This window comes from Rhea pennata, chromosome 4 (assembly GCF_028389875.1).
Source record: "Rhea pennata isolate bPtePen1 chromosome 4, bPtePen1.pri, whole genome shotgun sequence".
Lineage (NCBI taxonomy): Eukaryota > Metazoa > Chordata > Aves > Rheiformes > Rheidae > Rhea > Rhea pennata.
In genome coordinates this window covers 20,594,855-20,611,350 of record NC_084666.1, presented here as the reverse complement: position 1 = coordinate 20,611,350, position 16,496 = coordinate 20,594,855, and the positions used below count along the sequence as shown (strand labels likewise).

General features: G+C 37.5%; 1 non-coding gene across 1 annotated transcript; it reads right to left on the bottom strand.

Moving 5' to 3' along the window:
* Positions 1–11,749: 11,749 nt before the first annotated feature.
* Positions 11,750–11,864, bottom strand: TRNAL-CAA (transfer RNA leucine (anticodon CAA)). The gene is made up of 2 exons: positions 11,827–11,864; positions 11,750–11,794 (listed from the first exon to the last, which is right to left on the bottom strand). It is a non-coding gene; the product is annotated as a tRNA-Leu (tRNA).
* Positions 11,865–16,496: the final 4,632 nt, after the last annotated feature.

Here is a 16,496-nt window from a genome sequence, read left to right as displayed (position 1 = left end):
AATGACCAGATGGTCTTCTTAAAACTGGGCTAGTCTGATATATTAGTTGCCAAAAAAAAGTATAATAAATGGGGGCGGGGGAGGGAGGTTTAAAACACCAGAAAGAACTACAGCATGACTTTCTTACCTCAGTCTGTAAGGAAGAATTTTATTGGTGCTGACAGACAGAAAAACAATCATTAAACTCTGTCAGCTGGCTTCACAGTACTTTATCTTTGTTTTAAAGTAATCATCAGTTTGACAAAGGCTTCGAATTGTAACAGCATTAAAGGATAAGCTACTTGTTTTTGTCCAGAATTTGTCACAGACCAGCTTGATATCTCACAGGTTATACTAACTTCTCCAAGGCATATTTTAATTCAGAAAAGACATTCACAATAATCTAGGTGCTTGATAAAAATTTACATCCATGCTTAAATCTAAATAGTCACACTCCTGGGCAGTAACCTGTAGCAGAATTTCCACCTGCAGCTGCTCAAGTTTTGGACTGTGAATGCAGGAGAAAGACTAATTGCAAGCAGCGGTAAATACTGCTGCTATTGGTAGGATGTTGCTCTGGCATGAGAACTAACTTGGTTACTGAGAGCGAGGAAGGGTATGGAGACCAACAGAAAATCTATCTTACTATCCTACTACATTTGGCTCCATGCTGGATCTATCTAGTGGGTTCTTAGGACAGCTAGGGCAGCTTGGGGAGCTCAGAGACATTTTAGAAATGTCAGCTGCTTAGAAAGAAGGCTCTTTTAGAGTTCTATGACAAAATGAATTTCAAATTTGTGTTATGATCATTATCATCTTGTTGATACTCTGCATTTTTCTGTGGAAGTTTTCAATTAACCTCAGTAATGATTCATTTTTATTTTAATCTTTGATTAATCAATCACATTTTCTTTCATAAGCACACAAGTCAGTCATTCCTTCTAACTGGCTCCCACTCAACTCATCCCTCTCAAACTTGTCGTTGCAAACTCAGAAAAATTTTTCTAATACCACGAACTTTCTGGTCTCTTTATATATTGTACTTAAACCAGTGAATAGCCTAATCACAGTTGTGACTTACTTTCAATAAATTACTTCAGACTGATTAAATGCCTTTGTTACACTTATAAATAGTTATCTTAGAAACCCTATTTTGTGCTAACCCTAGGCTATAAATAAGAGAGGTTATCCTTTATGTTAACTGCACTGTAACTCAACTAGAAACAATACCCATTCAGAATTTAATTCCGGAAAAATGCAGATTCTCAATGATTTCAGTATGTCAGCTTCTATTTGTTCAAATAATAAATGTACATTCTCCAGCTTCATTTGCCTTTTAAAGAAAATAAACTAGATTTACAGGGTTGTTTTTTTCAATATAGAAAGGGGGACATGGCAAGGTCTGATTCATATGCTAATCGAAATTTATACTTATGTAACTCTATTGAACTCCACAGAGTTTATAGTGACTCAGAAATGGAATAACACAATGACAAACTAGATTCAAGATAATTTAAATCAGTTTTCACCTTGTCTTATTTGAAGTTGCGCTACTGGGACTTGATTGAAGGTTAGGTCCCACAAAAGGACGTAAAAATCTCAGTGATGCATCTTGAGAACTACAGGAATAGGTTTTGAGTGAAATTAAGTAATTCAAAATGCAAGGTTATACAGCCAGGAACTATAATGAGTTTCCATTATACATGTGAACTTTTGAGGTGGAAATGGGAGCAGGGCTATATATTTGTAATGACTAATAATTAACAATACAACGTGCCCATGTGAAAAGACAAAGTTATCTTAGAAAAATATTTGCTGAAATATTTCTGGTAGGTAAGAAAATATTAATGGTATTTATATGACACTGCAAAATTTTCTTTGAAATACTCCATCACAGCTCTTATTACTCATGTTCAAGAACAATCACTAATTGGAAAAGATACAGAAGAAAAGCAACCAGTATGGACAGAAGTTTGAATATTCTGTTTTACAGAGAAGAATAAAAGAATGTTTGGCTTTCTTAATGTACTAGAAGAAAGGCTAGGAGAAAATAGGTAAGAGGAAATATGTTTCCTCTATATAAGCACATCATGAAGCTAAAGGGCAAAGTTAGCAGAAGAGTAAAAGGAGTGGCCTTGAAATAAGAGCAGAAATGGTTAAAAAGCTCTTACCTGTCAGATGACAGAGATTCTGGAACAGTTTTCCAATAGGCATAGAGAAATAGAAATAAAAATATCTCAGGAGGTTTAAAATAATCAAGGTTTAGAAGTTATTGTGGAGGTCATGGCTGCTTTCATTGACTGAGCACTAGGCCTGAGACTAGACTAGGCTTGGAAGATTCAAGTATATGTTACAGCTTTCAGCAGGATGGGAGAGAGATGTAAAGTATCTTGGCTTCCTGAGATGTTTAACAGTATATTCCCACCTGTCAGGAGAACTCCCTAGCTATCAGGCTCTACGCAGTAGTCAGAGAGCACAGCACAGCTCTTTTTGAAGCTCTTCCACCTGCACGGAATGACTCTGGAGTCATGCAATTAACCTAGAAAAGGACAATTCTTGGCTCCTTATGAGAATGCTTTTTGTAATAATTGATTCACAGAGCAAAACGAGGAAACTAGATCTTCTCCCAACTAATTCTGCTGCTCAGGGCTTCTAATATAGCCATTCACAGGCATATTGCTGGCTAGGAAGCTTTTATATAGTGGATATTTAAGCTCCTACAGGACTAGGTAGAGTGAGCTTGGAGGATCTACCTTTGCACTCATTTTTTAAAAGTTATATTACATAGAAAAAAGGACTTCTGCCCTTTTATGAATCTACCTTTTAGATGGAGTATATTTTAGCTAACTCAGTCTGATGCTAAAAGGCAGAGTGCTGCAATTTAAGCCAATTTAAATAAGATTTGCTCCAGTGATTTTAAGGAAACACGTACTTTATGCACAAAGGTTTCCAGCATAATAGATGCAATTCTGCACACATTTTTTCTAACCTATTCAGATTATTGCCTTATATGTTATCAAGATGAAGTAGTATATTATGTTGTCATTTTGTCAGGTAAACAGAAAATATTTTGATATTTATCTTTAATAGATTTTCATTCTATGTACATATTCTATTTAGGGAAAAGGGTTAATCATTTTATGTTCACTGAAATGTTTTACAGAAAACAATTCCATTTTATTGCAAAATAAAAACGTTCTTTTTGGAACCCTCATTCTAGTGCTTTAAGGATTGTCATTGTGTTGAGCATTCAGTGGTAAATGTGTCTCACTGGAAGTGCGAAAGAAAGTCTATAAAGTCAATATAATGTCATGCCAAATACCTTCCCAAAGAAAGATGGGCTGCCAATTCCTCTTAAAGAAATCTCAAAGGGAATTAAATTATATTCTTCACTGCCTAAAAATCCCTAAACACGGGTTAGAGAAGGTTTTATGAAATGCTGTGCTAGCAACTATATGCAAGTACATCTAAAAAACACCTTGCTATGCTTGCAACTGCCTCGCTCTCATCAAATCCACATAGAGAGGGCTGACTAGTAACTGAGGTGAAAAAGTGCACAACAATAAACTATTAAGCAGCCTTATACAACACCCATTAAAATCTACAGAAAACTTTCCAGTGACTTCAGTAGGAACTGAATTGGATCTTGTAGGAAGACATGCTATTAAGAGGGTTTGGGTTTCTTTGGGTTGTTTATATTTTCCTCAGTAGCATATTTTTTCTTCCATTTATGGTGGCAATTATAGTGGAGAACATTAACAAAAACACAATTTTCAAATATGCAAAAGGCCAAATTAAGTCCTGATTAAACTTGCTGAAGTCAAAGGAATAATTTTAATGCATAAGTGCAATAACATATTTTATTAGAACCTATTCTACTCTCATTTAAGCATTTGAATATTTTCTTTTATTTCTAAGGGAGCAGGAATAGGCCTGTGACTATGAATGGGACCCTGAACCTTCAAGCTCAAGAGCCCAAGCTCTTTTTATTATTCATTTTGCTGCTTCAAAGCAGGGTAAGCTATATCCATATTATTCCTTTCTCATGAAATAATATACTGTCAAGTGTTATTTTTAACAAGGCCTTGCTTCCAACAGCCAAGGATCCTTTTTAAATTGACCTAAGCCTACTGGCCAGAACCTATGCTGAAAATATCTGGGATGACTAAATACTTTGTCCAACCTTCCCTTAACTGTCTGTATTTCCCTACTGAAAAAGCAGCCTCCAATTGAAACAAAAGCCTTCATGTGAAACAAAAAAATAAATCATTAGTAAAAAAAAAATATTTTTTTTGTGGCAAAACAAAGAAAAAATCTATCTGCATAATACACAAAGTACTCTTTTCTGTAGTCCATTAATCCACATGCCAGTGTTAAAATCCAGTAGCCACATCCCCAAGTACTTTCTGTGCTTTACTAGCATTAGTCAGGTAGTTGCAGATTTCCTGAGATGTCTGTAGTATCTTAGGAAAATATACCTTAATCCTACATAGTAGCTTCATCTCAAGATAGCAGAGATTTTGGGTGCCATTCACCTTCTCTTCAGTTCTGTCCTTCCATAGCTGCAACAGTGTAAGCCAAAGGAAAAGACCATTTTACTAGCTCCACTAGTCCACCAACAGTACTTTTATGTGTTGCAGTGACTGCAACACCCAGTGCTTCTCATCTTTACAGAAGATTTTGGAAACTCTATAGCCCCCTCAGAAACAGCACAAAAGACTCTCAAAGGGCTGAGCAGAAGTAGGAGGATGCATGTGGATCACATGAAGCTTTTCTCCATTCTTTATTCCTTGCTTTGAGAGACACAGTCTTGCCCATTTAGATAGTATCTGTTTATCTGGAAGTTGATTGCAATGAAATCACTATTGGAGTAAAATTCATTCAACAACAGCCTGGTGGCAAATCCAGACCTATTTCGCCAAGTTTGCGTATTCTAGAATTACATCATCTGTGTCACTTTATTAAGGCTAAAAAAGACAACAGTCAAGATATTATCAGTATTAACTATGAATGTCAGACATTGACCAGAACCAAATGCTTAACAATTCACTGAACAGTTTACAAACTATTGTTACAGATATCCCTTCCATAGAAATATGAGTTTTCTAAGCAAGTATCCAAATAAATATACATCTGTCTTTTCTTGTGTGAATGTTCTCCATAAGGTGACTATTTTCTGCTTCAAAATATGCATTATCAGAGCGTTTGACAGCAATAAAAGAATCTTTAACTTAAGTAAGTTTTACAACAAAAGATTTTTGAGTCAATGAGTCAGCTTTGCAGGAAAAGTATTTTGAAGTCTGAAGATTCCAATATAAATCACTGTAACTGATTAAATATCAGAAAGTTTTGTGCGACATAAAGATGATATAATGTGATATAAAATAATTAAGATCCAAGAAGAGTTAGGTTACTTAAAGGTAATCTTCAGCACAATGCTTCTCCACAATGTCTTTCACTTTTTACAAGTTTGTAGCTGAAATTTTTTGATATTTTTCATGAAAATTCATTTCTCCTTTGGGTGTACTTAGTTGTGAGGTGAGTGAGTTGGGATCATATGTCGAAGTGCAATTAATGTTGCTCAGACAACTACAATTCTTACAATTTCTTCTACCATCTCGTTTGCAACATTTTTATTGATGAATTTCTTGTAATGTGTATCTTTGAACATACAAACACAAACACTGCAAGCTTTTCTCTTCTGAGAAACCCATATTCTAATGCAGACATACATGAGATACATTGGAAGAAATTGCAGAAAGATATATAGGAACTGCACATCACTTGTAAAGAGATCAATGACGAATGGCTTCCTGAAATCAAATACATTTTCAAGCACTGCTGGAAGGACCCTTTGTCTGACCTAAGTGATTAGCCCAAGGGCTATTTCAGGTAGGAGGTGAAACTGATAATAGAGCCAGGGATTTCTTCAGTGTCATCCTGTTTACTTACAAAGAATGTACAAAGTCTGGATCCCCTGAACACAGCAGAAATCAAACAGCAGGAGACAGAGCTTCTTTGCTCAAGGGGTCAGGACTCTTTCCGGCTAGCACTTAGCCCAAAGGATCTTTCTCTAAGCTTTTCACAAAGCTACTCTCACAAAGTTTGTTCCCACTGTGTCCTCAAATCCTTTGCTCTAAACTTCTCCGCCTTTTCTCCTGTTTCTCTCAGAGACAGATATATTCACTTTCACCAGGCAATGCCACCTCAGTGTCCCCACCCAAAAGAACTCTTGAGGTTGACTTTGTACCAGGCGGTTATAAAGTCCTGTGTCTTGGAAGGACTCCTCTGTTGTTTCAGCTATCCATTTTCATAGATTTTTTTAGGTATGCACATGTATTCATACATTTATCTGTAATGACTGTCAGATTGACTAGATTTCACACAGTTCATAAACACACAGGTCTCTTGCTAAATGTAAAAGAGGGTCCATCTCAATCACACAATAAACTTGAAAATATTCAAAGACTAAAGATCAGATTTTACTACCCTTTGGCAAGTTGGCTGGCATTTAATTGCACAGTCTCATTGGGTGAATCTTAAAAGGCTCAACATATCTGGCAGCCCTGAAGCAAAGATAGACATATTTTTGAGTCCTTCCAATATTAAGCTTTTCCAAAGAATGATTCCCGGTATAATGCAGACAGACGGAAAGTGCTTCTGAAAATTACAGAGAGGCCCCCCAGTGCCTTACAACTCTGCAATTCTAATGCTGTTATCTTGCTCTCAACATATATTTAATTCCTACAGCCCTGTACCTGGTTAAGGCAACTAGTGTCTTGAGGAATAGTGAATACAGTTGTTTTTGTTGAGCAAAGCTTCTCCCTTCCAAAACTGCTGCTGAAGTAAACAATATATTTTCAACAACCATTTACATACAGGACACAAAATGTATTGATTCGATCTTATTATTTCATGTGAAACATATTGCTGTAAGTCCACAGACACTGCGAAAGAATGTAATTAATAGAAATTAATAGAAAGTACATGTATCGATGCCAATATGTTCTGGTATGTATCTGGCTTCTTAACTGTTTCACAGCATAACTGGCATAGACCAATCAGTGACATAACTGTGCAGGACAACTACACAGCATGTGATTTTTGTACAGATATCCCCCGCTGCCTAATTGCAGTTTTCATTTTCATTGAGATTGCCACTAAATCGGACGTTTGTGCTTGAAAAAAGGCATTTTTATGAACTTTATGAGCTCTCAAACAGAAATCATGTGGAGGTTTTATGCAAAAGCAAATTCTTAGCCTATAGCTAAGAGATGTTAAACTAAGATACACACTCCTAAATAATACAGTTCATCAATGGCAAGTGACAAAAACATTAAATGAACCAATTTGTATTAGTTTGGCCATCACGATCAACTTTTCACATGACAGGATAATGTGACTATAGGGCCAAATGCAGATTACATCGATTTTTCAGTTTAACTTCCCTCTGGGCCATGTACCCATGTGCTTTCTTTACCAGGTTTATTTTCCACTATGGTTTCTTCTGTGAGGTACTGTTTTGATGGTCACGTGACAAGTGAATAACAGAAGATACGATTAGATAAAGAACAAAGTTAACTGTCTTTTTCTGTGAGCAAAGACTTCAGGATTTACCTCATAAGGTAAAGTCCATTGAAACAGAGCACACAGGCAAGTTTTCTTTCATTTTACCTGTGTGGAATGATGAGAGTTTTATCTTCAAATTAATATCACCTTAACATCATGTATTTCCTGAGGAGGTAGTTCTGGGTAAAATGAGCTCAGGAAAAAGGCCAGTTTCAGGACCGGGGTCTTTCCTCGCCCACAAGCAGCCTTTTCCTCCAGATACTCAGGACACGTGTTTTCCCACGTCCAGTCATAATGGAAAACCTGGTTTGGAGCTGCACCGTAAAGTAGATCGGTAAGTGCTCTGGGCTAAAATAAACCACTTTTCTCCCATTCCAGTCGAAACACTGCTCTAGATGCAGCCAGTCAAGTGATTCAGTTCACGCTACAGGCCGAAAGCTGTACTGAAGCAGTGCAAAAGCGGGAATCAGAGGCCCCTGCGGACTGCTCCTAAAACATCCAGAGCGTGATTGCCTCCACCGTAGAGCAGACTTGAGAAATTAAAGCAGATCATTCTGCTGACAATCTAGAATGAGATTTGCAAATAAGGAATAGTGTTAGTAAATGGATAAATATAAATCTTTTTCTGATGAAAATACAAAGAAATGTAATCATTTACTTCGCATTTCCTGTGTTGCTCTATAGACTATTACCCTTTACCAGTAGTTATAAGCATTTACTTTTAATCTGGCTTTTCTAAAGGAAACAATCTGCATGTGATATATCACATTTAACTGTCTAACTGTCTACTTGATCTTCTCCCACCCATCATAATATGTGAACCCTACTGCCTGTATTCAGCCATATATGAAAGAGAGGTATGAGAAATAATTATGTTCTTTCAAGTACTGTGAAAATCAGCAGTTAGAGGGAAGGACAGGAGCTAAACCACCATCCTGCTGAGAGAAAGACAAACGGATTCCTGCCAGTACACACTCCATTTGGCAGCAGCTTTCTAGCTAGTCAGCAAGTGTGCTCTGGCTGGCTGATCAGCACACAGATAATTCCAGGCTAGATATAGTATTGTTGTCTCTTGCCTTGATATCTCTTGATATCTCGTAAGGGATGTCATAGATGACATGAAAGGGAACTCGGCTAGGAAAGTTCAGAGGCGCAAGAGACAAATTACAAGAAAGCAAGCTTCATTAGTTCAGCTGTTCGTGGAGCAGCCAATAATCTTGGACCATATGAATTATATCATACAAGCATGCTCACACAAGAATATATTTTATAGAGTATTAATCATTTGGCATGGAACAACTTATGTGGCAGAAAAGAATGTTAGCATTAGAAAGACTGAAACTTTTCAGCCATAGCACAGCTACATTGTAGAATATGATTAGGTTGGATGGTTTGTCCTATTTCTCCTGCTTTTCCCCTTTTTTTCCTAACTTGGAAAGTTCTGCTCTTTGCTCAGCTGCTGCTGCATTTTCGTTCTCTCAGACATTTTGTAGGTCACAAGGGTATCATTCTGACTGAGATGTGGTCAGAGAGAATAAGAAAAATCGATTTTGGAAAACCTCTGTTAGCACTCTTTATGAACATTTTGTTATACCCACTGTGAGCTTTTAAAAGACTGAACGTGTGAATTTGCTATTGCCATGTCTTCGTACAATTTTCCTAGGTTTATAAGCTGAGGAAGAGCAGCACAGCATAGACAACACCTCAGTCTTCATGTAGAGTGGGACAGACTCCCTTTTGTATTAGACTGTGATTTAATATTCTGTGCACAGGCATGCAGAATTTCTTGCTGGCCACTGAACTATGCAGAGAACTGTAGATCTGCAAACAGGAAGCTAAGCTTAGAAAGGATAATATATTAGAAGTGCCAGTGAAAAGCTGCTCTGCTTTCCATGCACTTTAACTCCTAAAAGTCCTCTGTCTCCTACTGGATCTACAGGAAGAAGTGTGGTACAAATGCACTGAAAGGTAAAGTTTTTTCAAAAACTTGAAAATTACTAGTCCTATCTTTTATCAAGTGTTTACATGGCTACTTTCACTATAACACCTCAGAATTTCCACTGATCGGGTGTCAGAAAATAAATGCAGAAGAATTAAGTATATCTGAATGCGTGGCTGAAGCTGAGAAGCTTTTCACACCACAACCTCAGCACTGTTTTTTATTTTTGTACCATAGCAGAGCGGAAGGCAAAAGGAAGGACTCGTGATATTAGATAAACTCCTTTTAATTTTTTCATTCCATCTTTGCCAGACGGGAACACATGGACAATTTGTTTACTGAGATCTTTATCCTCTTTCCTTCATTAGCACCACAGGGACGTTTCCACAGTGGCTAATGCACTTACTGACATGGTTTCAACAATTAAATCACCCAGGAGCCTCTCGGTAAGGTCAATGTTCTGTACATTTGTTCCAACTCATTTGCTGAGTAGAAAGGTGAACTTTTTCATTCCAGGTATGTCATTATGGAAATCGTGTTAATGAATCAAGATACTGGAGGGCATACGCCGCTCTGTTAGTGCAAGATTAATGGAGGCTTTGTCAAGGAGGATTCAGTCTTAGCCTCTTCTGCTAAATCCGTGTCCAAACTTTAACTGTACATTAATAGTCTAGACTTTGTACTGACATAGCAGCTCCCATCTCAAGGAACCTCAAAGCATTTTACAAACATCAGTACAGTACACACAAGGAACAATTCTTCTATTGCTGAAACAACTACCTGAGGGCACAGAGAAGTCGTAGCACACCGCACCGCAGAGCAGTCTGGGATGAATGTCAGGACACACATATTAAGAATCCTATTCCTGCCAGAAAGAGCTCTTGGTCAAATAAATGACAAGCAGGTTTTTTTATATAAATTTTGGAGTTCTCTGATATAGAATGTGTCTTCATTGCTTTATGACTGTAGAGTGAACCGAACACCAAAGCTGGCACGTTACTGTGATGCAAATATTTTCACAAGATTCCCTGAAAATATGTGGTGCGATGGATATTCTGACTCCAGAAAAAAATAAGGAAATGTATTAAACGATTTAATGAACTTCCCTGTAGTAGTGAGCCAGAAATAGTGGGAAGTGGTATTTCTAGTTCCTCCTGTTCTCAGTATCATTACCTGTTGTTTCTTCATGATTCAAAGGCCTGAAAGAGAGAAAAGGAAGATGAGGTATACTGAATATAGAAATTCTTTATACCTGAAAAAGATGAATAAAATCTTCACTTCTAAGGTAGCTTCAGATCATAATGTAATTTTGGGCTCTACACCCAGTTCTGTTTTAGAGAACAATTTGCATACATTTGTAATTAACAGAAAAATATATTTTAAAAAGACATGGTTCCTCTAATACAATCTAATATTACTTTTTATTAATAGAATTCAACAAGGTGCTATTTGGAATTAACCTTGCTTTCTCCCTTTCCTTTACAACTATATAAAAGGAATTGGCAAAATCAGGCTGACTCCATTAGAGTTCAAGCACTTAAGAAAAAAACTGATGACCTTTTCATTTTAAATCTTTCAGCTACAGAAGAAATATAATCAGTTTAAAAATTCTTCCATATCAAGAAATCCTGATCCTTTTAATATTCTTTTCTTTTCTTTTCTCTTTTCTTTTCTTTTCTTTCTTTTCTTTTCTTTTCTTTTCTTTTCTTAAGTTTAAAAAGCTTTAGGGTTTAGATTTAGAGTTTTGATATTTGCTGTAGTTTCAAACAATGAAAAATAATCAGGCAGATCAATACAAAAATGTAGGTGACATCCAAAGGTCAATCTGGATTTCTCATTCTGCTTAGCTGCATTTGAGTGTGACTGTAACACTGTCTTTGGGAAGAGGGCAAAGGTTTTGATCTTCCCCTTTAGTACACCATTTTATCACATGCTATGGATCTGATGCAAGAAATAGGCAGCTTTTCTTCATTATTGTAACAATTTTGGTTTTAGGTGTTTAAATATTTAACTATTATAATAAATATATTCTATTTCAAAATTACACTAATGTAGCTCAGATCCTCAAATCCTGCCAGAAGGCTGAGCATTGGCTCCAGAGATGTGGATCACAGAATCAGTAAGGTTGGAAGGGGGCTCTGGAGATCATCTAGTCCCACCTCCCAAAGGTTTCCTGGTACCAGTTCCACTGCGGAATCAGTTGAATCCAGCATGTAAAGCAGATGTGATAACCACTACACTATTTCTCTACCCCAAAACTTGTGTCAGAAGTGGGATTCGAACCCACGCCTCCATAGGAGACCAGAATACCCAGCCCTGCATGGGAAGGCACAGCACGCCTTGAGTCTGGCGCCTTAGACCACTCGGCCATCCTGACACTGCACATCTCTGAAAAACAGAAGAGAAAGAGACAAGATATACTTGTTCTGCCACATAATCTGTCCTCTGGGATTGGTGAGAGCCACTGGGAATACACTCTAAATATATTTCAGGCAGGGCTATTCTAAAACACACCGATATCAGGAGACCCGTTTGCCATTTTAGGATGCACAGTATTTCCCAGAGAACTATATTCTAATTCCTCCTCGGGAATTCCAACTGCTTTTCACTGCAGTAGCAATAATGTATTGACTGGTGAAGCATTTATATTTTAGCAGGCTGCCAGAACCCGTGCTGAAACATAAGGACAGGAACCTCTGCATCTTAGCAATCATAGATCCTTTCTTTCTGTGCTGAATTATGTGAATCATGCACATACAGAAGCAGAATGATCTATTTTTGCAGGGAGGACTCAAGTAATCTGGTTAGTTGCACATATAGTAGTGCTTTATAAAGAAGTAAACGCATGGGATGCTCCAGAAGGAATCCTAGGATGAATGTCAATGAGAGGTTAAATCTGACAAGTTTGACATGCTTTGCAAAGAGTAAGTGAAACAGTGCTTGAAGTACAGCAAGTTTGTGTTCAACAACTTTGTCTTCATGTATCTATGGCTGTGAAAACACATTTGGGAGGGATTCCTCTCACCTACCTATGACATAATTTCCTATATCTGATACACAGCAGTCCACTTCCTTTATGGACAAAGTAGCAAAATAAACATTCTTAAACATTTATTTTGTCCAGTCTTAATCTCTTCAGAAGTCAGATGTCCCATAAGAAATTCTTTAGAGATAAAGGGGGTGGAACCTAAGCTCTCTGGGTTTGAGTCCAGACAGATCTGTTACCTCATGGCTTGTCAAATGGTAGTCTAAATCAAAATAAATCAAAAGTTAAGTGCCACTAAAACTCCTTCTACAGTAACACCTCAGGTCCCATTGTGCTGAAAAGTATGTTAATAGACTTTTCCCTTCATTAATTGAATGCAGTTCGGTCCCCTTTGAGCAGCAGGAGCATTGCTGGTAGAAGTTCCCCCCCCCCCCCCCCCAGCTGTATGCTCCTTAGAAACACCTCTTTAAGTTTAAAGGATCTGTACACGTTGGATAAGAAAAGCAGCACAAATAAATTCATACTTTTCCCTCTACGTCTTGCTGCTGCTTCTTGTAGAGATTCTCATACAAAAGTATCTGCACTAAGTCCAACCAAAGATCCATCTAGTTCCATCTCCTGTCTCTTACAGTAACCAATGTGCACAGCTACAGAAGAGCTTAAGGACAGAGCAAGCACATCAGATCTGTTTCTTTGCAGCACCATTTCCAGCCTACAACCATTTGTTGTTCAGAACATCCAGAGCCAGATGAGATCTCTGTGAAATTGGTTGCCACCCAAGGATTTCTCTTCCATGCGTTTCTCCATCTCCCCTTAGTCCCAAATACACATTTAGCAGCTACAATATCATGTGGGAGACTTCCACAGCCTAATGAGTTTACTTTTGTGAAAATGGAAATTGCACCTTACAGTAAAGATTTTTTTTCCCACTGTATGTCATATCTTACAGTCATCCAGATCCTGAATCCTGCGGAGTTATGATAACAGGCATTCCTGAAGGGTGCAAAGATAGAGACAGATCTTCCTTCTGTACTCATCAGGACATAAGAGAAAAAAAAAAGGCCAACTTTACATGCAAATGTAGAAAAGGAGGTGAGCACAATCTAGTGGCTAATGGGTCTCCTTTAATCTGTCTCTAGATAACTTTTTTTTTTTTTTTTTTTTGTAATTTGGTAGAAAAACATTTGCCTATGCCATTTAAGATTTCATCTGCTCTGTTTATATATAAAGTAAGTCAGAAATTGTCATTTTCTATTTTGCTGTGTGTTCTACACTCACAAGAATCATGCTTAGTCCTTTCTATTGGTCCTCCTTTCCCATTTTCTTCACTGCAAGATAATGTAACTCTGAGCTGTGCTTTGGTGTGATAATTGAAGTAGATTGTGAGCGATTTGATAGATATGACAGAGGTAACCTTCACATCATTCTCTTTCATGATAGATACAACAAAAACTCTGCATGCACTGCCTTAGCTGGGGGTTATAAAAAGGGTACCCCCCCCTTGCCAATATAGAGTTCACAGAGCAGCATCTTATCAATGCCCACCTCACTGCGTAATGTCACAGATTATCAGAAAGGGCAGAGGGGCAGCGGCTTATCGAAAGAGCCGGAGCACTCCAATGACAGCGTGAGACATGGGCTTCCACAGACAGGGTGGGCAAAAACAAACTGAAAAATGGAAAAATGGGTCAGCAAAAGACTGCTATGTCAAGGTTTTCATAAGGCAGTAGTCTGCAGATTGATACTTTCTGGATTCAGGTGTTTAGTAACCTTAAAGACTGCAGAACAGAAGAGCCTCTGACTGACATCCCAGGATCTTACATCGGCTTCTATACAGAATGAGCTGTGACATTGTAAAAAGACTCAGTACAAAAATGGTTTGTTTTGCATTAGGTGCTCAGGTTCAGCTATGACATACAAGCAAGAACTCTGTGCATATTAGTCAAAGGAAAGCCTAACTTCTAAGCTACAGCTAGAATTCTATATATGAGACTTGTAAGCTACAACTAGAATTATGTATATGCGAGTCAGCAAATAGGGCAAGGAGAATGAAGGCAGAAAAAAGAGGAGGCAGGAGTGATGCCTCATCATCTTTGAATATGCAACAGACAGTATTTGTACAGGCTGAGAATGATATAGGGGCCCTTTCCAGTGCTTTGTGGCAGAGTAAAGCCATAATTTGCTTTTTTCCCCCATTTATATTAAACCAGCATATTTCTTATTATGAATGTTTTCTTTAAAAGAAATATCAAGGTCTACTGCAATAGTATTTGTTTTAGGGCTACTGTTCCACAGATTTACAATATATGATTGAATACAAAAGCATGAAAGGAGTCAAGTTAAGCCTGTACTTCCAGAACATGAAGTTGTTCCTTTTCTTTTCTTTTCCCTTCTTAAAGAAATATTCTAATATACCATGATTTTATACCTCACTTTCACAGTCTTGCTTTTCTCATTGGATTTAGTTCAAAGTATCTGTATGAAAACATGAGGTAATATACTGAAGTGGATTAATTTCTTTGAAAACTTTGGCATAGAGATTTTTTTCCTAAATCTAATTCTTACTGTTTTTCTTATATGAACTTGTATATACGTTGAAGTTTAAGCTGAATATTGCGTGAATCTCTAACTCACAAAGAGATTTTGAAATAATCATGGAAGTTTTTGAGGTATTATTACTCAGATATTTCACTGTTTTGTACATATTTTCTACGTGTTTATATGAAGGAGCTGTTACAATCCTAAATGCGTAACACTTGCCCCATCTTCAGAGTGCATTCATTTTCCTTTTGACAATGGTAAAGAAGCTTTTCACAATTTTTTCAAGAAAGATACGGTGAGTAATTTGCGCCAATACCCTTCAGAAATCTCTTAATACCTCAGAATTCATGCTAACAATCTTTTGGAGTCTCAAAACTCCAAAAAGGTAAATTTCAATTTTAAACATCTTTGTCAAGATAGTTTTAGTTTCTCTAAACAATCAGTGCTGATTTGAGAACAGAAGTAAAAACATACACTGAGATATAAAATTACTCTCTTGCATGCAAAAAAAAGCAAATGGTAGATTCTAATTCTATCTCTTCTGAGAACCAAGAGGGATTTGAAGGGGGAAAAAAAGCATAGAAGTGAAGTTCCTAATCAATCTCTTCGCAGTAAACCTGTTAAAATTGATTTCCACGTGCCAGCAGTCTGTCTTTGTTTTTGTCTTTAATTCCTTCTTTAGAGTCGCTTGTGATTTTTTTTCATTGCACTCTCTCCTCTGATTAGGTTCCTCTCTGCTATTTCTCATTAGTTTTGAATGGGAGCTGTTGACTTGCACCTCTTCCGTTCTGTCTGTCTGCATCCCAGTGCCACGTCGCTTCAGCTTGCTTCCATGATGCAGTATGGCACTCAAGCTTTTTGCTCCTGACCATCATCACCCTCTCGCTGTCTGGCCTCTCCGCTGGAACTCATCATTGCTTCAGTTCAAGAACCCTCACCCTTAAAATTCCTCACGTTTAAGGAAGAGATCTGGATACACCTCAAACACAGCATAATTCTGGCAGGAGGCTAAAGTTTCAGTTTCCAAACCCGTGTTGTTATCTGGAGAGAAAGTGGGAGACTGGGAGAATGATTTAGTAACTCAACATGAACCTGAACAGTACAAAGACACCCAAGGTCATTATGGAAAAATCTCACACCGTAGACTTGATTATTACAAGCTCTTTGGCACACAGGTTGTTTCTTTGTCTCTGTTCTTTTGCAAGAACAGCACAACGGACTTCCAGACTTCACTGGGGCCATGGGGCCCTAACATGAAATAATAAATCAGCAACTGAAAGAAAGAGTAAATCTCCTAACAGCCTGCATGAGAATGATTGTCCACAATTTAGCTTCCTTCATAAAGAGAAGCTTTTTTTTGTTTCCAAATGATAGTGGATTAAGAAAAGCAAGTGTCTGGGACACTGCAGGTCCCCTTTTTCCATATTTGGCTGTTCATCCTATTTTCAGTTCTGATAATTAACGGAGTTAAACTCCAGTCAG